The sequence below is a fragment of the Heliangelus exortis genome, chromosome 6, assembly GCF_036169615.1.
Source record: "Heliangelus exortis chromosome 6, bHelExo1.hap1, whole genome shotgun sequence".
Taxonomy (NCBI): Eukaryota; Metazoa; Chordata; class Aves; order Apodiformes; family Trochilidae; genus Heliangelus; species Heliangelus exortis.
In genome coordinates this window covers 35,566,494-35,589,127 of record NC_092427.1, presented here as the reverse complement: position 1 = coordinate 35,589,127, position 22,634 = coordinate 35,566,494, and the positions used below count along the sequence as shown (strand labels likewise).

Below are 22,634 nucleotides of genomic sequence, written 5' to 3'. Positions count from 1 at the left end.
TTGGTGAAATTCTACCCCACCTCTCTTGTCCCTTGAATTTGGAGGAGTAAGGAATAAATTTTTGTTGTGAAAGATTATATGGATTAGCAACAAAATCGTGTTGTTGATCCAGACTTCTCCTAAACTCACTGGAATTCACATTGCAGAGTTACAGTGAGATACATCACACAAAAATCCTTCTTTAGCTGTGGACTTTGGTGTAACTTTGGCTTTGCCACCTTGCTCTCAGGTCAAGCAACTGTGGAAACATTTCAGAGTCCTACAGTGTGAAATAATTCACTGTGGTCAGGTTTGTAAGGGATTTTTTTGATTGTATTTGCTGCCAACGTGCTGCTCTGAAGCTAAGGATGGGACCAGCACTCATCACTTCAACCTGTGTCTTTCACACATATTCCTTTCAGCTGTTTGAGAGATTTTATTCTAGCCACACAAGAGAAAAATCCTGCGTTGATCCTGGCAAGCATCACCAGTTTCCAGCCTGCTTTCCACCAGTCTAGCATGAGGCAGTAGCTGGAAGACATCCAAAAATCTGAACATTTGTTTCCATGGAAGGCTTGCAATATCCAGCTGCTTTTGACTCTGATTTAATGGCATATTTGTATTTGGGGGAAAAAAAAAAATGCATAAAGTTTATGAACTGAAAAGAGAGATCTGCTGCAACCAGTTCTGTCACTTTTAAGAACACCTTATGCATTTCTTCATGATGCAGAAATCAGAGAAACCAACCCACCCCCTCCTGCAAAACAAGATTTAGAGTCAGAAACCTCAGCAGAGCAGCTCAAGGAGAAGGTACAATGAGAGAGAACACAGGAGAGCTGTGAGAAACAACCCACCACTAATCAGTCTGGAAGGCCAATAAGATCTGATAGGTTTCAGCAATAAAACTACCCAAAACCTCCCAGTGGATTTTCATACAATAGAAATCAAAAGGGCACATTAGTCATACGGCAGGAGAGACACCAAGGGAAAACTTCCTGCTCTGGTACTTTAAACAGCTTTCTTCAGATAAAATCTCCACCACACAAGGTTCAGAAAGAATAAAACTTTTCCCTCTTTGTTGAGTCCACGGACTGTGCAGCATTTAAGTTATCCTATGATGAGGCCATAAACGGGGCAGAACCTGTTAATTATTTCTTATTGCTATTATTACCTTTGAGACACCATAATACATAATGATCTGTCCCATTTGTAAAATGCTTCTGCAGAACAGGCAGACCTCAGTTCCTTTTCAGAGTAGTCCTGCTGATTTCAGTCATGCCTATAGCTATATCAAAGGTTCAGCTGGCTTTTCACTTACATTCTCTGGAGTCTCTGATGATAGAGGGGGAAAGATACAGGTGGGAATGGATGGAGTTGTTCCCTTTTTCCCCATGGCTGTTTGCTGTATCCTAAAAGATCTGCCTTGGTTAAAGGTAGTGTCTCCAGCAGAGTTTTCCCAGTGTAGTGCCTTGCTGCCAGAGCATCCAGTCCCTGAAGGATGGTCATTAAAAAACCTGAGGAAGCTCAGGCTGTGTGGCCTCTGATGCTCAATGTGAGATTATTCCATTCCAAAAAACAAAGCCTGTAACTCCTCTTCCATCTGGGCATTTCCCCCCTGTGCTTCTGTGAAGGCTCTTGTCCCAGATGCAGTGGGCTAAATGTGACTTAAAGGTGTCCTTAAAGCTCATCCTGGCCTGCTTTCTGAAAAGTGGCAGGGCAGGGTTCTGAGATTTCTTTTGCTTAAGAGATTGTTTTGTTTTTTTTTCTTTCAATTAGCTTTTATCTTGGTTCTCCAACTGCCCTTGTACTGTAATATTGTGTATTAGCAGCTGTATATAATAGTACATAAAATACAGCAGTGTAGCTATCAAGGGTACTTCAGCTTTTATTAGGTGCATGCAGATTATTTTTTCTTGAAAGAAATAATGTTACATTGTGTTAATCATTCCGAGCAAGTCCTGTCAATATTTGAATCTTGTTTTAGTCTGAAATTCAGAACTTGTCAAATATACACAAAGTTTATTAACATGGAACTACACAAAACCTTTTGTGTCATATGGGAAGCATCAAAACTTATGTCAGGACCATTCTGTTAAGCAAAATTTTAACTTGGTAGAGCTAAGTACACTGTCACATATTTAAGGTTCTAACTGCTGTCCTCAAAATTTCTGGGAGAAAACAGTCTATTTTTTATGGTTAGTTCCATTAAAAAAAAAAAAATATATATATAATCTTTATGCTGCTGAAATTAGTGATTTCTTCAGTGCCTTTTATGAAGATAAAACATATACATTATCTGTTTTGGTCAAATGATAACAGACTGCCACTAAATCTCTTTAAAAATGGGATTGTATTTCTGTGTCCATAAATGGGAAATTATAGTTAATGTTTTCTTATCGGATATGGGACTGTAAGTGCCAAACCCAGTGCTGAATCATAGTACTTATTTAGAAATGTTGCCTTTTTTCCCCTGAATGCAAGCAATTAAAATCTCTGTCTCCACCAAGTAACCTTGACTGCTGAGACAATGTAGGCATACTCTCTGTCTATATGGTTAATTGCATATTTATATCTTCTGTCTAAGGAGCCTCATGACATTTATAAAGACATTCTAGCAACTGCTAAACATGCTTTAAACAGCCAATTAATGATTAACAATGAGTGGCCCTTACCTAGTAACTTCCTGACAAGAAAAAATTCATTTACCATCTGCAGCATTCCCAAACCCATACCTCACAGTAACAGTTTCTTTGGTGAGCAGTGAAGAGTGGACAGCAAAACATCTCCGGGCTCTTTGGCAGCTGTTTTCTCTACTGGAGTCTTGGATGCCTGAAAAAAAAAAAAAAAAAAAAAAAGTGGATGAGCTTTCAGGCATAGCAGACTCATCTGAAGCAGGAGCAGTAAACTTCAAAGCTAAATAGAAGTTGAGAACAAATTGGATGTGAGTCTAAGTTGCTAAGTTAGTCAGAGAGAAAAAAAGATGCTGCTGAGTGAATAATTAACTAAAGGGAAGGAGAGTGAGGTTGCAGGGAAAGCAATTATTTGTAGAGGAGAGAGAAACAGGTGAATTATCTCCTAAAGAACATTGAAGGGATTGTGGTGAAAGGATCAAGATAGGGGAGATTATAAATTTCCATAAGAATAGCATCTGTTCTGAGTCCGTGACTTTGGTGTCCAATAGAAGCTGAAAAATTCTGGTGTATCTGACAGCTTGTCTATTCTTCAGTTGCATTAGTTGATCCAAGGAAAGATATTCCCTCCCCTGCAAACTTTGACTCAATCCTGTCCTGAGGCTGTGATGTCTGCAAGTGCATTATCAGCAAGAACAGACTTATCACTCTGCCCAGCTGGAAAGCTGGCATCTTCTCCTTATGCCTCTCCCTGACCCTGCAGCACAAACTCACCCCAAATTACCCTCAGTGCTCTACATTTTCCCATTGGAGCTTTCTGGACTGAGGAGCCATCCCAAGGGGAATTTGGGTGCCCTCTCTGCCTGTGGTTTGAAGCATCAGTGGTGTCTGTACCCGGGGCTGGGCACCATGAGACAGACAAACCTACTGACAGGTCCTCCTGCTGGCCTGTTTACAAGCTATTAGCCATTAAAAAAAGGAACACCACAGAAAGCAAAACAAAAAAGAAAAAAACCCAAAGCAAACTATAAAACCCTAACACGTAGACTTTGATGCATATTTTCCTCCTAGGGAAGGGCTTAGACTGTTCTGTAAGTGCTTTTCCATCTTATTCCATATTGTGTATCAAATTGGAAACCTATATTTTTCAATCAGCCCTTCACAACATGTCATTAATTGGTTGAAGTGAAGTAGCATTTTCTTTTGTAGAGTGAAGAAGGCAAATGTCACTTAGCCCCAGGATGCTTGTGCTAAGTGCAAGATGTAGAGCAAAAATGTGAGCTCTGCTGCCAGGAGCTCCCAGAGAAGTGTGATATTTTCAAAAATTGTGTCCTGCTGGTGTAGACATCATGTGAATATCAGTGCATATGTGTGAGACTAGATGGAATAAGAGATAAAGCTGGCCTAGCCATAGCCCTGTCCTAGCTTAAAAATAAAATTATTGTATTGATCTGTTCTGGCAGGAAAAATGTACATTGCTTTTGAAGTATTCCTAGCGAACACTCGATAAATCTCATTCTTTTGTTCTTTCTGTTTGCCCCTAGGCAGACACAGAAATCAGTGGTTTTCATCGTTCCAATGTTGTAGAATTTCATAATTCATGAGCAATGATTTATTCAAATACACATGTAACTTTTGTTTATCAACTTGAATGCAAACAAAACTAATCACTTCTGTCATTTATTTTCCCTGTAAGCTGGTTGAGCTAAATGTATGGTAGATGTTCTGTTCAAAATCCAGTTCTGTTCAAAATCCAGTTCTGTTCAATGTCTTTATTGATCATTTAGATGAGGGGATTGAGTCCATCATCAGCAAATTCACAGATGACACTAAGCTGGGGGGAGTGTGGATCAGCTGGAAGGCAGGAGGGCTCTGCAGAGGGACCTGGACAGACTGGAGAGTTGGGCTGATCCCAACGGGATGAGGTTCAACACAACAACCCCATGGGGAGCTCCAGGCTGGGCACAGAGTGGCAGAAAGGGAGCTGGGAGTCTGGATTGCCAGGAAGCTGAAGAGGAGCCAGCAGTGTGCCCAGGTGGCCAAGAAGGCCAATGGCATCCTGGGCTGGCTCAGGAACAGCGTGGCCAGCAGGTCCAGGGAAGGGATTCTGCCCCTGTGCTCAGCCCTGGGGAGGCCACAGCTTGAGTCCTGTGTCCAGTTCTGGGCCCCTCAGCTCAGGAAGGAGATTGAGGTGCTGGAGCAGGTCCAGAGAAGAGCAAGGAGGCTGGGAAGGGATCCAGCACAAGTCCTGGGAGGAAGGGCTGAGGGAGCTGGGGGTGTTGAGGCTGGAGAAGAGGAGGCTCAGGGGAGACCTCATCACTCTCTCCAACTCCCTGAAAGGAGGTTGGAGCCAGGGGGGGGTTGGGCTCTTTTCCCAGGCAACTCTCAGCAAGACAAGAGGGCACAAGAGGTCTCAAGTTGTGCCAGGGGAGGTTTAGGTTGGACATGAGAAAGAATTTCTTTCTGGAGAGGGTGCTCAGCCATTGGAATGGGCTGCCCAGGGAAGGGGTGGATTCTCCATCCCTGGAGATATTTCAAAAGAGCCTGGATGTGGCACTCAGTGCCATGGGCTGGGAACTGCAGCGGGAGTGGATCAAGGGTTGGACTTGATGAGCTCTGAGGTCCCTTCCAACCCAGCCAGTTCTAGGATTCTATGTACAAAGTCATAATTTAACTGTCCTTTGCTTTATGGGCCTGTTCTGCCAATCCTTGGCCAAAAATCCCAATAAATACTGAGTTCTCACTCCAATTCACTGGGAGTTTGCTTAAGTGAAGGCAACATACACTTGTTTAAACAAAGCCTTTTATTTGTCTGTGCTAAATAGCTTTATGTTTCAATGCTACTTTGTGCTCTGCGGCCTACCACATGATTTATAACTAATAATTTTAATGTCATTAATCTTAGCTAAAACTTATTTGCATGTTCTGGGCAATATTTAGCTTTTAGGTAATTAATTCTTGGTGGGTAACTATTTCTCTACTACCTCTGTAGGAATTATTTGGGGTCATCTGAGGTAAGAAGTAGGGAGGAAAAACAAAAATGTGTCACCAAAAAATTTTAGGATGAAGGAGCAGATCTGTGGGGTGTTGCTGTGGAGTTAGTCCAGCAAAAAGGGGAAGGAAGGCTTTTTGGGCTTTGAGAGGGTTTTGGGGTTGTTTGTTGGGGTTATTCTAGGATAGAGTTTCTGGATGGATGAGTTCAGGGAGGTTTTGCATCCCAGAATAGCTGAGGCACTTGAACCCTGGATATTTTAGAATAAAACTTTCCATGGATCTTGCAACTAATGTATTGGGTCACTTGGTCCCATGAAGAACCTCAGTGTCAGGGTATGGTGCTGTAGCCACAGGTTTGTGTTGGGGGGGTTGTTCACCCTGCCTCTGAAATGGGGAGGACTCTACCAGCAGAGTCATTCTAGGTCACTGTTGTATTTTTCTGCTACTTAGTTGAAAGGTCTAATTTTCATTTCTAAGTTGAAATCAAATTTTGATGTCTACTCTTTGCTTTTTCTGACCTTCCTTTGAAGGATCTGTTTTCTGGTCAGTTAGCAGCATCTTCTTATATATTATCTATGCATGCAGTGAAAGTAATTTTACCAATTAATTTTTACCTAATAATCAGCTGGTTTACTGTTATGCATTTACTTTAAGCATCTGTCACAGACACAGATAAGCAACTGTCTTTGATAATGACAGTTCTTAAGTATTTTTATGAGGTATTTTACTTATTAAGTGTCATTAGTTCTTGTCCAATTTCTAGTTTTGTTTGCATCCACAGTTGTTTTAGGTAAGTACCATCATGAAGTTAATTAAAAAAAGGCTTAGATGACTGTTTAATACTGCTGAAGATGAGGTGACACCTTCCTCAAGAAATAAGATAAATGCTATTCATTTATGTATAATGTAATTAATGCAGAAAAAAATCAGTTATACATCTGTATCCTGCATCTGCCATGTTCTGCCATTGCTTCTACTGCCACTGAATTCTGCTCCCAGGGATGGCTTGGGGTTACCTGAGTACCCTCTAGCACCCCAAAAATCTCTGAAATCCAGAGAAAGAAGATGTTTATGATGTCCCAGAATTTATCATATGGATCTTTATCTGCCAGTCAGCCCTCTATCTCTCTCCCCCCACCTTCCTGCTCAGCATTGCCCATTACAGCACAACTGCAGCTCTCCCCAGCAGCCTCACTTTTTGGAAATGTGATAGTGTTTCAGGTCACTGGATGAACTGCCACAAAAAATGTTGCCTCGTATAATGCAGATTTTGAATGGTGAGAGTTTCCTCTAGGCTTAAAATTTTAATTGAGCACTCAGTCAAATTAAAGCCATTTATGAGAGAAAAGAATCTTATAGCTGATGCAAACATTGCACCAAAATTTTTCCACAGAGAGGAGTATTTTATTACTGTGGTTAGATTACAATTAACATGAGGTTTTACTACTGTGGCTGGAGAAAGGATCGTATTTTCTCCATTTGTTTTCAAATCCTTGGCAAAATGGAAAAAGTAGAGAAAATGGGGAACAAAGTTGTGCTGTATGCTCCCCTTAGTCAGCTCCCAAGCAATTCCATGAGGTCTTTCAGCATCCAGCAGCCACTTCTGCTCCTGAAATGTATGAGAGTTGTGTTGGTGCCTGTTGTACCATGGCCATGACCACAGCAGTAGGAAAGTCTGAACTTTGTAGCTTAATTTTAACACCCTTGTGATAATATTCTGACCATTTAGATGTGATGATAGTTTTAGTTTTGAAGACATTTAAGATTAAAAGGTAAGATTTGTAGCCAGTGGAATCCCATCACATACTTGTAGAGGTTTAGCTGTCCAAATTAGGACAGCAGTGGGAAAGCAGGGGTACTGTAAGAATTATTGTGCTGCTTTTGTTCCTTAAAACTTGTATTTTCATCTTTCCTTTCATACTTCTTGGTAGCAAAGCTGTTCTGCAGTGCTTTCTCTGTTTGTTGCTGAACAGTGAGCAATCAAATGGGCAAGAATTGCACATGTGTCAAATGCAGCAGTTTCACTTGTTTGTAGGTTGAGAGGAAACTTTCCCTGGGCTGTGCAGACATCCATTGTCTAACCCTCTGGGGAGGGCTTCACCTTGAACCAGACTCTTAAGTTTTGGTAACAAGTCTAAGTACTTGTAATATGACATCAAAGATTAAATAGAAACTGCTTATTTTCATTTTCTTTGCTTAAAATCAGTGTGGATTTGTTTTGTTTTTTTAAATTTTGCATCTTCCTTGATATAAACTTTAAACAGTAAGAGGTGTTGGAGTAATAGGTTTTTCTTCATCCACTTGCAGTTACATGATATAGAAAGATATATTAAGGAATATGTAGAGCCTTTAAACAATTTGAAAGGAAAATGTAGGATTTTCCTGTTATGACATAGTAGAATATTTGAATTTTTGTGGGCATAGCCTTTAGTTTCCCCTGTATCCAATTTATTGTTTGTTTTGGATGCTGTAGGTTTTGTTGCTGTGGTTTGTGTGTGTGTTTATCTAAATGTGTATATATTGTGTGGTAAACAGCAGATCCAGGGAGACTGAGAAATACATTGGGAAGGAGCAAAATCCCATCCTTGGAATTTTTCTAGCAAAGGCAGAAGTGGATTGGGTGGAGTTTTGCTGGGTGCAAGTTTAGGAGAGAAACTAAATTAATTATTTGATATTGTGGTAATAAAGGGGTGGTATTGGTGGCTCAAGGAGAGGGAGGGAATGGAGCAGCAAGAAAGAGAGTTGAGGGCCAAATGAGGAGCACACGGGTGTTCAGGAGATGGGGTAATGCACAGGAACTGAAACCAGAGGTCCTGAATTGCCATGGGACTTAGGTCTGGGCTTCAGAAGGTTTGGTTCCAGCACATGGATCTTCACGTGTTGCCTCAGGCAATTTATTTCAGTGTTCAGCCTCCTGTCTCCTGCTTTTGTCAAATGGATAGAACACATCTTTTCATGTTTGCAGCTCAGCCTTTGCTTTGACATAATAGTCTTGGGGACTTTCTCATCCTAGTCTTGAAGAGTAATCTCAGTGGCATAATATGATTGTCATCTTTGTCTTCAGCCCATAATTGTTGTGGTACTTTGGTAATAATTTCTTTCTTTGCAGTTTTAGTATTTGTGTGTGTGTTAGATTTTTGGAAATCTAAACAAATTAAATGTTGTGAGTGTGAATTGTAACATTAGCAACTTTTTTTTTTTTTTCCCTCCCATTTAATTCTATTTTTCTTCTGTTGACTGGTTCAGTGCACATTTATTCTTTAGTACTGTTTTCCAAAGTTAAAACTTAATTGTTTCTAATGCTGCATTAAAAATTTTTAGTGAGAGTGTCAAACATACTTCCCCATGGAAAAAATCTCAATTATCATTTTGCTTGCTAGTGTTCTAGCAAAGGTTTCACTGTTTTAATAAAATGCTGCATTTATCAAATCTGAAATACAAGGTCTATTTTTAAAAAAATTGATTATGCCATTACTGTAGGTATGCATTCTAAGTATACTACATTCTAAGTATAAATACAGAAGATCTAGAAAAACAAAATAAAAATCAATATAGCATTTTTTTTGCAGGTAGAACAGGGCTGCTCTTGGGACTGTGGTGTCCTGTTTTGGGCTGCCCAGTACAAGGAGGACTTTGATACAACTGAGTGAGTCCAGCTGAGGCTTAATGAGGGTTCTCAGCTGTGAAAGATGTGATGGATATATAGGATATATTGCTGTATTCAACAGCCTAACAGGACACTTTAGAGAAGACAGAACCAGGGTCTCCCCTGAAATGCTCAATGGTAGGAAAAAAGGCAGTGGACATGGTAAAAAAAAGTATTTTCAGTATGACTGGTTTCTGAGAGATGGTATTTACATCCTTTGAGGGTTCCAGTACTTGCATAGATGCATCCCTGAGCAAACTGATCTAAGTGGCCCTGCTTTGAGCATGAGGTTGGACTAAATGACCTCTGGAGGCCCTTCCAGACTCTGTGATTCCCTGATAAACACCAAATATAAAATTAAATTGTTGGAGTTCAGTGATGTAATAAAATAGTAATTGTGTAAAACTTGATTGAAACGAGAATAAAAGGGATAAAACCACCAGGGAAGGTGTTTGTTGTATACATTGTATTAAGTAGGTCATAGAATCAGAGTTAATTATAAATCAAAGGAGAGTTTACCAGTAGATACCAGCATTTACTGACAGGAGCAGCAAAAAACCATCTGGAATTCTCCCTGGGACTCCAGACTTTGTGTCTTACCCATCATGTGCAGTGACTGGTTAATAAAGAATGATGTATATCTGGGCACTTAAAGTCTGTATTTAAGCATACAGTTTTGAAAACCTCAGTCAAAGATTGCTGTTCATTTTTTAAATGAGTTTCCTGGCACTCTCATCCTTCTTCTGCAGAAAGCTGTTTCTTGAATGTAGAACTCTGTCTTTGATACAATGTGATGGTGTAGGACTGAAAAATATCAGAGCTCTTTATACATTCTTCAGGCTTTCATAGCCATTATGTGTTCAAAATGTTCTTTTATCAACTACCCATGTCATGGTGTTAGTTATCTGTACAGTGATAGATGGATGTGCAAATCTGTACTGTAAGTATCCTTGTGAAATTTCATTTTGGGAAAAGTATTTGCAGACTACTCCACAGAGAAATAATGTTATTTTAAAAAGATAAATGCACGAAAGCAGCAACCTTTAATATGAGTAAAACTGCATCTTGAATGTACTTTACAATAACCCTATTTTAACTCTTTCCATATTTCTGGATTTTTGTTTGGAATACAAGATATAAACTGGAAACTAAACAGATTTTATAGCCCAGTTCCATTATTTAAATCACTCTGGGTTCTGACGTTGAAAGCTACAATTCTGTCTGGAATGAAATTGTAAGGATGAGTTATAATTCCCTAATGGAAAGACTGACTGATCTGGGAGTATATAGATGCTAATGGTGCCATGTAATGCATTAGTGAACGTGTTACTGATAAATAGGAATGAAATATTATTGGGCAGTCTCAAAGATCAGCTCAGAAAAGATCTCAATTATAAAGTGTCACAGAGGGAGCTAATTAAGTTTTCCTTTCACAAAAACTTAACCCTCTGCAAGGCTGTTGCAGCAGGAAAGAGGGAAAGATCTGAGAGCCTTTTACTTCTGAAGGAACAGCCAAACAAGGGCTCTGCATGAAAGTTCAGAGATCCTACAAGCCAATGGCACAGGAGGAATCTTCAGCCTTTGATATTTCCAGTGGTTTGTTGGCTGAAGGCAACCACTCTGCAGGAATGTTCAGAGGAGACAAATCTGTCCTCACTTCTGCTCTCCCACTGCCAGGAAGAAGCACTCTCCCTCCCTGCACTTTCCAGAAGCAGCCCTTCCCTTACAGTGTAACCTTTCTGGCAAGCAAACCTGCAATTTTCCTTGTGCTTTCCTCTGAAAAAGTGTAATTATTGTGACAGCTTTCATACTACCTACACGTACAAATGGCACCAACACGGGTGCTGATGCACAACAAACAGATGTCAGAGCTGGAAAAAAGTTCTTCCTCCTCTGTCTCTTACTTGGACATGTGATGCTGTGGGCAAAAGGTGCTTGCCATGGGTTTAGACTGGTCCTGTTTATCATTCCATTTAAAATACACATTTTGATACCTTTTTGATACCATTTAAATACCTTTTTAAGAACATAATACATGAACACTACTGAAGTGGCTTTCGGTTATTAATCTGCTGAGAAGGGAAATGTTACAACAATAAAAACTGGATGTATCATGTTTTTTATTTCTTTTTGATTCAAACACAAACATTAATTTGGAATAAATAGCAATAGCCAATATTTATTTTAAAATGTTTGAAAAGAAATATAAACTGCCTGTGTTTTTTTGTTTTGTTTTTAAAAAATGGGGTTTGAACCAGGGTATTTATATGAAGTAAGAGAAATTTAAGTGTATTTTCCAGCAGAGTTAAATTCCCACCCCAGGTGAGCTCAGAGCTGTACCTAACCTGGGGTGTTGCCTGCAGAGAGCTTGGGTTCCATGGTGCTGTGCACACAGCAGCCAACTGCAGGGAATTTCTCCCCAGAGCAAGGATGTTTGGTGCTCACAATATGCTGCAGCACTGGTAAAAGCTCTTAAGTTCAAGATTAAATTGTTTAACTAAGATGCTACATGCTCCTGGCTGGTTATCATTTGAGATATTATTATTTCCTTTTCAGAATGGCTTTTTGCTACCCGTGTCCTGAAAAATAAGAACACTTCTGTCTTCTTTTTAGTGTCAGTCTCTTGTTTTTACAAAAGCAGCATTTTGTATTGTCTCTTCCAAACTCTTCAAACTTTTTAAAGCTTTTAGTCAAGGGAGAGTTTTACCAATGAGTAAATATATGCTTTTGAGAGCTCACTGTTGCAGGTCCTCTTTAAAATTGCTGTTCTGTAGTAGAACTGGACCAGCAGTGATTTAGTGAGGTTAATGCCAAGCAGATTTATTGTTCCTGCTACAATTACGTGTATGTTCTGTCACTGCTGACATTTACTAGAAGTGTTCGTGTCTCTCTGTGAGCAAAATAGTTCCAGATCTAGGAAGAGGAACTCAGTTTGGCCTGGAGAGAAAATATTGAGCCTAAAAAATTTGTTGTAGTAGGTACCTTGTTGTGGTAGGTAAAAGACCAGTATTTAAATGCTGAAAATTTTTCCTCTCAGCATCCAGATTTTTTGCTCTTCCAGCTTGGAGGTGGAGAATTAATATGATGAGGAGAGAAGAGGAATTGTGGGCTTCCAATTATTTTAAGACTTTGTGTAGAAGCCCATTGAACAAGTGCTTCCCTGCAAGTCTGACTGCTGGCAGCTTTCCAGCAGATGCATAATTAATACACACCTGTGTTGGAAATAAATTGTGACAAATATCCTCATGTAACATTGTTCTGCAGGTTGCTACCACCCAAATGACTGTTGTTTTACTTCCAGCTGGTTGGGGTGGACATCTATGAAATAAATGAATTTAGCAGCTTATTATTTTTACATGGAAAAATAATCTGCTCTATCCAATAGCTTTAGTGTCATTTTTCTTCTGTTGAACCTTCCTGTTGGCACCATCATCTTAAGAGCATGATGCACTCATAATAGAGACTTTCTCCTTATTCCTTTTCCTGCTCTTTGTCATTTCCTTATTTTCTTTACTACTTTTAACTGTAGTAGTTCTAGTTTTGGCTTTCCTTGATTTTCCTAAGCACTGCTCAGCTGAGAAGAACTAAAAACAAATGCAAAGTTCCTCAGATGATGGATATATTGAAAATAGAAAGAAAAAAATAAATCAAGGACTGTCAAAGAAGAGCTATTAATCTGCATCAGTTCTATCAAGCAGATATAAAAAGAATGTGAATCTTAAAGACTGAGAAATCTAGGCTAGGCAAGTAAATAATAACTCTGAGGATTTTTTTCAGATCAGGGCTGGGTAAGATTTTTAAGGTCAGTTCTAGACTCACAAGAAATAGGGAAGATTGTCAGTTTTCCAGACAAATGTCTGAGGAGCAGCACATGCATGGTGACAGGTAAGAGGGAGAGGTGGTTGTAACGAGGCCTGAGAGAGGAAGGATCAAGCTGAGGTGTTCCAAAAGAAAAGGGATAAAGATGAGAAAAGGGAGAATCCATGCAAAGTGCAGGAAGCCTGTGGAATCAGAGCACTTTCTCACACACACTTGACACTGTCTCTCCTCTGTGACAGGAGGAGGAGGAGGGCCAGACCTGAGGATGTGATGGTGCCGTGACGTCAGTGACAGAAAGGATGGGGCTTCAGATGTGGCAGGAGAAACTGTGTCATTTTAAAAAGGGAGGATTGTGAAAGATGGATGTGAAAGGTGTCTGACAGGGTGAAAAGAGAAATCTGGTGAGTCTGAATTCAGAGGTGACGAGAAGGGAAATCAACAAATGTAAGGGATTGGAGGTGACCCAAGAGAGGAATGGTACACTGAGCAGGTAGGAATTGTGAAGGTCCAAAAAAAGGTGGAAAAGTGAGTTGAGAATAACTGGGGTCACTATACAAAATGAGGGGTCCTAGTAAGGTCTGCAAGGGGAGAGAGGAGCCAGAAGCCATCAAGTGGTGAGGGAAGCCATGAGGAAAGGGTGGGTGCTGAGCTGGCCTAAAGCTGCCAAAACACAAAGGTCCTTTGGTGAGTGGGTGGGTGGAGGGAGCCAGCTGGGTGCCAGTGGCAGGAGGGAAAACATTCTTCTTGTGGAGGTGGTCTGCTTGGGCCAGGCATTAACTACAAACATGAGTAAGGCTCCAGAGAGGTATTTCTGGTAAAATGTTCCTAAGGGTGTATTTATAGAGCAGAAATGGTATACAATTGGTGTTAATTAGACTGGCTGAAGATAGTAATCTTCCTCTAAGCTGTGTTATGAATTTTTCCAGTTATATCCATAGGAGTTTCCTTCTCCCCTCTGATACTGGCTATGGGTTAGATTCCTGACTCCTGGTACCTAATCATTATCCCAGAGAGGCAAAAATTAGTTTAAAAAGGTGAATTTCTCTGTGCATAATATCCTTGGCTAATAAACACTGGCTTAAATTTCTTCCGCTTTGCTTCTTCCTTCAGTTCATTTTAAGTGTCAGTCCTTTACTGCATCTTGACATTTAATATGAAGCATTTCATCTACCAGAAATACATCTGAGTGTTCAGCTCAAGAGTCCAATTAAGAAAATGCTCCTGTGTGCATGTATTTTCCTTTATTGAACTTCAAGTTCTCTGCAATGTCATATACAAGTTTAAAATCAAGGCTTTTGTGAAAAAATAGTTCTCATCTAAAATACCAGCTTGCTTCCCCACTGTGCTGCCCCACCCTCAAAAAAAAAAACCACAAAACCAAACCAGATTAAGCAAGCTGGCTTTCAGTTCTTATGTTGTCCAGTTATTCTTGGTGCCTTTTATTTGCAGGTATTTACACAGGCATCACAAATACCTTTATATTGATAAAGGAGTGGCTGTTCTCCTGCTTTAATGCTGAAGAGATTAAATAGGGTAATTGCAGTTAAAAATATGTTGGTTAATATAAAAAAACAAACCAAAACAAATTTTTTTTTACCATCTTGAATGAATTTGATGCTGGTTTAAATGACTGATGGTGAGCAGTAATGAACAAAGACCAGGGTTTCTCTTCTAGATGTTGTAATACAAATGAAAAATGCACAGCAAGAAAGAAATAATATATGTTGTGCAAACAGCCATGTCACAAACTTGTTTTTCTCTCAAGTTGTTCAGGTCTTTTCTTAGTAACTGGTGGGTCCCATTCAAAGGGCTCTGCTTTTGAAAACCTGACTTTGTGCCCTTGTGGCTTTTAAGTCCAAAGCTATGTGGTCTGAGAAAGAAAATGCTCAGATCTTTTTCATTTGAAGAGGTCTCACTGGAAAGCAATTGCTTATTGTATTGAGTTGTAACAAGCAGCTGCCATAGTGCTAAGTGGAGATGAGGTGGTATCAACTCCCTTGCCAGGTCCTGTCCTTCCAGCAGGACAACTCTGAGGTGGCACAGAGGGGAACCTGTCAGTGGTTTGGCTTCCTGAGGAAGGACATGTAACACTGACACCTCCCAGTATAAACCAGTAAGGATTCCCATCTGCAGTGACAGGTTTTTGTAAGAACACTTTCACATAGAAAGGCCATTCGCTTCATCTAAGTATCTTAAAAACCTCTTAAGTATCTTCAAAACCTGTTCATGTAGAGTGTTCTGTTGGGTTATTATACTTTATAATGTAAATACAAGTGTGTGGGACATTTATGGATGGATGAATGCAAAAATAGAGGAATCTTTGTTTTCAGATACCTGAGCCAGAAAGCATCCTGCAGTCTCATTGATGTTGTCCTGACCCAGCTGAGGGATATAAGATGGGAACAGCAACAGCAAGCCTGCCTTTCCAAAGAAAGGCTCTGGTGATTTTGCAATACTTGGGCTTTTTAAAGCCTTGCTCGTGGTTGCCAGCCACCCAGGGCTTTTAGCAATGTGACTTCAGGTAGGCAACTCACAGGACCAGAAGTTCAGGGCTTGTTTGAGCAGTCTGAAAATGCAGTGATGGAGATAACAGAACACAGAGACCACTTAGGGGATTCCAACCCAGAAAGGAAGAAGGGCCCAATGAATCAGAATGGGATTTGATTTTACTTATTATTCAGTGAGTGATAATATAGCTGAATAAAAAGCAATTTGTGGAGCAATTCAAATTAGTATACCTGTGTTGATGATATTTTTGCATACAGAGCTCAGTGGCCACTCTGTTGCAGGGATGTAATTGGATGGGCACTGACTTTGCTCTGAAGTTTGCTGCAATTGGGGTGCATGTTTGGGCCTCTTCATGTAAAGCTTCTGCTCAAGAATGGTGTCAGCATTTGTTCCAGCCATAATGATTAACCTGGCTTGCAGGAAGCCTTCATACAACCCTCTCCCTGTTATAATATGCAAGGAGGAAAATGATTTTGCACACTGGCTGCTTCTTATGGCTGTGCTTGGTGCTTTCCCACCAGCTCTTGCCTGTATCTGGGGCATGGTGCAGCTCGTAGGAGACTCAGGGGCTCCACTCTCCCAAGTGAGCTGGAAGACTTCCATCCATGGTCAATATCTGGAATTTTAATTAGAGTGGGAGATGGCTTTAGTTCCTGAGTATCTGTTCCCTTACAAGTCTGTCTGCTCAGACTGCAGACAAAAATGTCTTTTACTGCAATTCGTATAGAGATGTGAAAGCTGTGTATTAGAAGGGGGAGGAGGGAAAGTGAAATAAGTGTAAGTAAAGTTTATTGTACATTTGGGAGCCTTAGCCTATGAAAACATAAAGTAAGGAAGCAGATGAAGTTGCCTTCATGAGATGAAGAAAGGAACTCTGGGGTTTGAGGTCTTTCCTTGCTTCTCTGTGCATACAACTATGTCAGACAAAATGTCCTCTGATCTCACCCAGCTATGTCAGTGTCTCTTTGCAGTCCTGGAGTTGTAGCAAACAGTTGTTCTTAATGAGATGAATCTAAGTTGGGGTGGCTGGGGCTAAATAATGTTTAAGGTCCCTTCTAACCTGAACTGGTCTTTGATTCTGTTCTGTGATTCTGTGATGATGGTTAATTTGCACCCTAAACCACCCATTTTACTGGTGGTAGTGGTATCAACAGTGATGCAAGTCAAGCAGAATTTTTTATCATTAGAAGCATGATTTATATTAGTGCCAACATGGTGGTTTTAGGTGTATATACACTACCAGATATCATAATTTAATGCTTCTATCTTAAAAAAATATATAGAAACACAGAAACATGATTGTTTCTTTTTTCTAGTGTGCAGCACAAGATGACTGATGGTAATTAGCTATTGTATTATATGTACAATGTAGCTCCTTAAATACCTAAATTGAAAAAATAGAGATGAAAAGGATCTATAAGAAAAAAAATAAATACATGAATGATTTTAACTTGGCAACAATGCACGGGTTGATAAAGTGTCTTGATTCTCATCCCTGCAGCTGTTTCTTTCTCTGCCTTCAGCAATACACTGAGCAGTGGGCATCAATTGACAAAATAGATGACGCTCGCTTGTGATTAATTTGAATCAGATTTACATTTGAAAGACACCAAAATCTTGCTAAAAACTTGATGAAAGCCTCAAGATCTAGACAGGCTTATACTTAAAATAGAAAAAAATAAAAGTAAATCTGTAAGTACTGAAATTTGACTCTATATAAAGCCATCAATAACTCCTATTGTATGTAAGAGAGATTCAGATATTCAGCAGAACTGCTTAAATTACTTTTCCTGTGAGTTTCATAATACCTATCCTTTTTTTATACTTTTTTATTGACTTTCAGTGAATTATGCAAACTGTAGTCCTGGTCTTACATTTCTTGGGAATTCTGATGTTTTGGTGGCTCAGGGTTTGTAGTGCATGATTTGTGGTTTTGGTTTAATGATAAAACAAGCAGAGAAATCTCACTGATTTCTTTTTTGTCTCTTTAAAATTCCTCATTGGTTTTAATAACCCCAAGTCCATCTGTAAGCTTATAAAAGATTTTTCTAAAATAAACTTGTTTGCCTTGGAGCTTCTCTCAGTTCTTTCCACTTTCATTTGAACAATTTAACTTGACCTAAGGTGCCTGTCATATTCTGCTCTTGATGCTTCACAGAAAGAGCTCTCTAGTAATTCTTTAAGAAAATAATTGTTTTCTGGAGTTTCATTTTTTGCTAAATACATGAAGTTGAAATATCTTTCTGCCCAGCAATTCCCTTCTCACTGGCACCATGCAATGCAGGGGTTTCTTTCTGACTGGAACATACTTGCCCTTGTGTAAAGTTAAGTCACATTGTGATCTTGGAGCTTCTAATGTGAAAACTTAGTTTTTCTGTAGCTGCATATATATTGTATTAACCAGAAAAGGCCAAGCTATGTTCACATTCAAATTTGGGAGATCTGCTTGATGTCAGATGACTTCAGAGTATGTAATGTGAAAGAACTGGCTCCTTCTGAAAGAGAAAACGTAGATACAGATACAGTACTGCTTTTCAGTTCTTAATGGAGTTGCCAGACAGGGTGGAAATTGTGTTACACTAAATCTGCTCTGCTAGACCCATCCTGTGATGATCTTAACATTTAAATTCAGGACCATCTCCCCCTTTGAAGGAAGATTTTGCATTTTTGAAAAAATGCAGCCCACAAAGCCCTGCCATCATCAGGTTGGTGTGCAAGACTCACCTCTTCTGCAGAGCTTTCTCCAGTAACTGGAGCAGAAGAATAGCCCTGCAGGGTGCTCAGGGCTGCAGACAGATGACTACACCACAAAATAAGACTATAGAGATTTGATTGTCCCTCTTGGATGGATTTTGCAGTTGTGCATATCAGGCTGTAACAGCAACTGTGTTCAACAGCCATAGGAGATAAGAGGATTGATAATGAAAGGGTGAAAGGGATTGCAAAAGTGTGCAGACACTTAATATCACTGTCATTGCATGGAAAAATATAAAATGTCTTACCTAAAGTAGAAATTCAACACCTAAGAAATGGTTGTCATGATTTTTTTGAACAGTGATTTAAGAGAGATTTTCCATCTCTAAGCTCCAGATCTCATGATGTTTCTAAGATAAAAGACCTTGTGTGAGAAATGGAGGTAAATAACCTCTTTGGTATTGTCTGTAATATCTGAAATATTATTACATTTCCTAATATACTCAGTTCAGAATGGGCAGTCATTTTGATGAAAGCAGGTTGATTAACCCATATTTCTCATATATTCTGTAAGATTTACTTTCCAGACTAAAATCTTTCAAGCACTGGCTGCATAACCTTTCTGTTATCTTGTAGCTGCTGTATGTTTCACAGCTTGAAATCCCCATGGTTCTTGGAAGGCTTTTTTGTTTTGTAAGCATAACAGATAACTAAAACACCCATGTAGCACATTAATACAGTTAAGAAAAACGGGCTGTTATTATTGGGTACAGAACTGTAGTTGGAAATAGCTAGAAGGTGAATATCCTCAGTGTTCTCTCCCTTTCTGTTGCTGTTGTGAAGTCACATCAGGGAGTGACCTTTTTCCTTTTATCTGCTGCACAGTCGGGGAAAAGCCACCTCTCATGCTGCTGTTTTGTGGGGAAGCTGATGATCCTAAAAGATACACAAAGGGAAACGTGCAAGTTTCCTCTGAAGCCCTATCCATACCCCACTGCTTTCCAGTGGATGTCATTGCAAGACCAAATGAATCCTCTTAGTTAAAAAATGATGTGGTGAGAAGCTGGCAGTGCTGCAGCAGAGCTGCTGATGTGCTCGTTGCTGCTGAATCTGTTCAGCAAGCTGACAGGATGGATCAGTTGCCTCCCAGATCACCAACACAGCTCTGGCAGGGCTCTGACTCCAAAGAAACTTCTGCTGTAGCAGAAGGAGTTGTGCAAATAGTGTTAATTGTGGAGCTGCAGAGGATCACCTTGTGGAAAATAACGTTAATGAAGAGCAAAGCCCCAGAGTGATGCCAGCACAGCCAGAGCTTTGAGCAGTGGTGGGGGCTCCAGCACCTTTGCTGTTGGCCAGGAGCATTTTGAGCATTTTGAACAGCTCAAGGTTTGCTAAAATCCTGCTCCTATACAGAACTCTGAGTCACTGGAAGGCAGCAGGTCCCGTGCTCTCTGACTTTGCTCATGATAGATGCTATAGGGCCTTCTAGCTTTTTATATCTCATATCTAGGATGTGAAGAGATACAGACCTTTTATTGGCCATCTGGCACGAAGAATAATTTCCTTCCTTCATGTCTACATTAACTGTGGTCTATTTTAGTTTTGCCTCTGAAGTACTGAGTGTGGTAATGTCTTTTTTTTTTTTTTTTTTCTTCTGTTTTTGAACAAAAGTTCATCGTCTCATCTTCAGAAAATTTATTTTTATTTTAAAATTTCACCTTAGTTCCTGCTGTTCCTTCCTTTGAAGTTGTTACGCTCTTGAGTAACTCGGTCCTTTCTCATCCAGCCTTTTTCCATCTGGTAGCTTTTTATAATTCACTGAAGATTTTTATAGCTGTTTGATGAATTTTGTGCATTCTCAGACTTAGGTGGCAGAACACATTCCTCGGACTGTACTTTCTGAAGTCTTCTTTGTGATCTAGCTTAGCATCTCCTTCTTCCTTCAATTACATCTTTTCCTTTAAGCTAGTGATAGATTTCATTATCCACATATTTTTCTAAAGGTCTCCCACTCCAGCACTGGGTTCTTTCTGCCTTCTATGAAAGATGAAAGTTATTGTTGAATGAACACATTCTTATCCAGTTTAGCCAAAATAATTGTCAAGTCAGTTAACAACTCAGGTAGGAAATGTCTTTATAGAGTGAAACATAATCAAAAGGCCATACTGCATGTAAGGGGCTGTTCCTGCAGTTCCTGCCCTGGATGTATTCATGGATTTAGAAGATGATGAGAAGGGCAACCATCTTATGAAGCAGCAGACAGGTTCTTTTCTGGTTGGGGATGGTTTTGCTGAACATAGAGAAGCACATTTGAGACAGATTGTAACAGGAGTTTCCCTCCGTCCTTGAAGCAATAAAGCTTCTAATAAAGTGAAACATGTATCCATGGATGGTAAATTTTTCTTCCCATTAAAGTATTTAGGGTCTTGTATTAATAACAGTATGCATTCCTCATGCTATTTCATGCACTGACACCCAGGTGCACTCTTATTTCCTTTCCCTGAAAGCTATCTCAAAGGTGTAGTCATAGCTGTCATTTCAGATATAAATTTTCTGTGTAGAGAGAGGCAGAACTTTCATGGCTGGCTTCAGAATTTCCTGGTGGGGGAGGGGAAGGGAGGCTTTCTTGTGGCAGCCATGAGCTGTTATTCAACAGCAAGGGGAATTTTTGAGTGTGGCATCCTACTGAACCAAAGGTGTTCCTGTACACACTTGTCATCAATCATTTCCACCATCTACAGATTTTTTTTTTCTCATGCCCTGCTTCTTTCTTGTTACTTGAGCAAACCCAAGTATTTAGCAAAAAGATGTTGACTGGATTCTGCACTTTGTGCCTTGCCAAAACCAAGTTTTGCTGCACATGGAGTCACAAGAATAAAACCAAACAGAAGGTTCAAAATCTATCCACAGCATGCTCAGAAATAATTTTCCCTAGAGGAGCCATACCTAAGGATATAAATGTCTTTTTTCTTCCTTTACTAGACATTTCTGAATAGTAATTTGACATCTATACTCTCTGTTTAAACCATAAGAGTTATTAAAATTATAGAACGTATCATAGACCGTGAAATAAAGTGAAAAGCATTGCTTAGAGGTGCAGAAGCTCTAGAAAATAAGGAGCCACACACAGTTCTTTTTATCAGCAGAATATAGAATCCTAGAATTGGCTGGGTTGGAAGGGACCTCAGAGCTCATCAAGTCCAACCCTTGATCCACTCCCGCTGCAGTTCCCAGCCCATGGCACTGAGTGCCACATCCAGGCTCTTTTGAAATATCTCCAGGGATGGAGAATCCACCCCTTCCCTGGGCAGCCCATTCCAAGGTCTGATCACCCTCTGGGTAAAGAAATTCTTTCTAATGTCCAACCTAAACTTCCCCTGGCACAACTTGAGACCTCTTGTGCCCTCTTGTCTTGCTGAGAGTTGCCTGGGAAAAGAGCCCAACCCACCCCTGGCTCCAACCTCCTTTCAGGGAGTTGGAGGGAGTGATGAGGTCTCTTCTGAGCCTATAGACACAGAAATGTTGAAAGCACACTAATGGGACTTTTACATCAACCATGAAGTTTCTCTGAATCCTCTCTGCTAGTGGTACATTCAGTTCCTGCACACCTCTACCTGTCTGGTTTTCTTTTCTGTTAAACACTTCATAACTCATTCCAGCCAAATCTGCTTCCCTTTTCATCCAGTGAGTACCAGAGCATTTGGTTCCATTTCCATGAGTCTTCAAACTGTAGCTGAGAGTCCCACAGACAGTTCTGTTGTTCATCATGCTCCAAAGTTCCTGAATTAATTTGACTTTTTATTGACGTGCTGTGTTAAATCAGCTGCAGATCCTTACATTGCTGTCTTCTACTAAGAACCCCCCTGTATCCCTTTCCTATAGATTATCATTGTTTAAATGAAATTTGTTTTCAGATAAACCACCCTCTTGGAGTATTATGTCAGCCTTAAGGAAACCACAAGTGTTTTGAGTATCAAAGCAGCATTTCCTTCTACATCTCTTTCCTTGGATGTGGGCTTCAGTTGTGATGATGTAAAACAAGCAGGTACAACCCACAAATGTCTTTTCTGTCAGGCTCCAGCCAAATGAGACAGCAACAGCTCCCAGATGATCAGGCAATTAGCTCACACATTCCAGGCTTTACTCTTCATTTAACAATTAAACAAATTGTTCACATTATCTGGTCATGATAACTTGGGAAGCCTATCTGATCAAAATGTGCTTTGATGTTAAATGAGTCTTCCTTGAAGACAGTCCAGGGGATTATGACCAATTTTTACTGCTTATATCTTGTGTTTATAAAGTATTATTTACTTGATTAATTTAAGGTAATTAATTAAATATGCTGCTGAACTCCTGTAAAA

The 22,634-nt window shown here is 39.9% G+C and overlaps 1 long non-coding RNA gene across 1 annotated transcript in view; it reads right to left on the bottom strand.

Annotated features, from left to right (window-relative positions):
• Positions 1–2,248: 2,248 nt before the first annotated feature.
• Positions 2,249–22,634, bottom strand: part of LOC139797298 (uncharacterized) — a 49,351-nt gene continuing 28,965 nt past the window's right edge. The window contains exon 4 of the long non-coding RNA XR_011726401.1: positions 2,249–2,808. This is a non-coding gene — a long non-coding RNA (uncharacterized lncRNA). The remainder of the gene's footprint in view (positions 2,809–22,634) is intronic.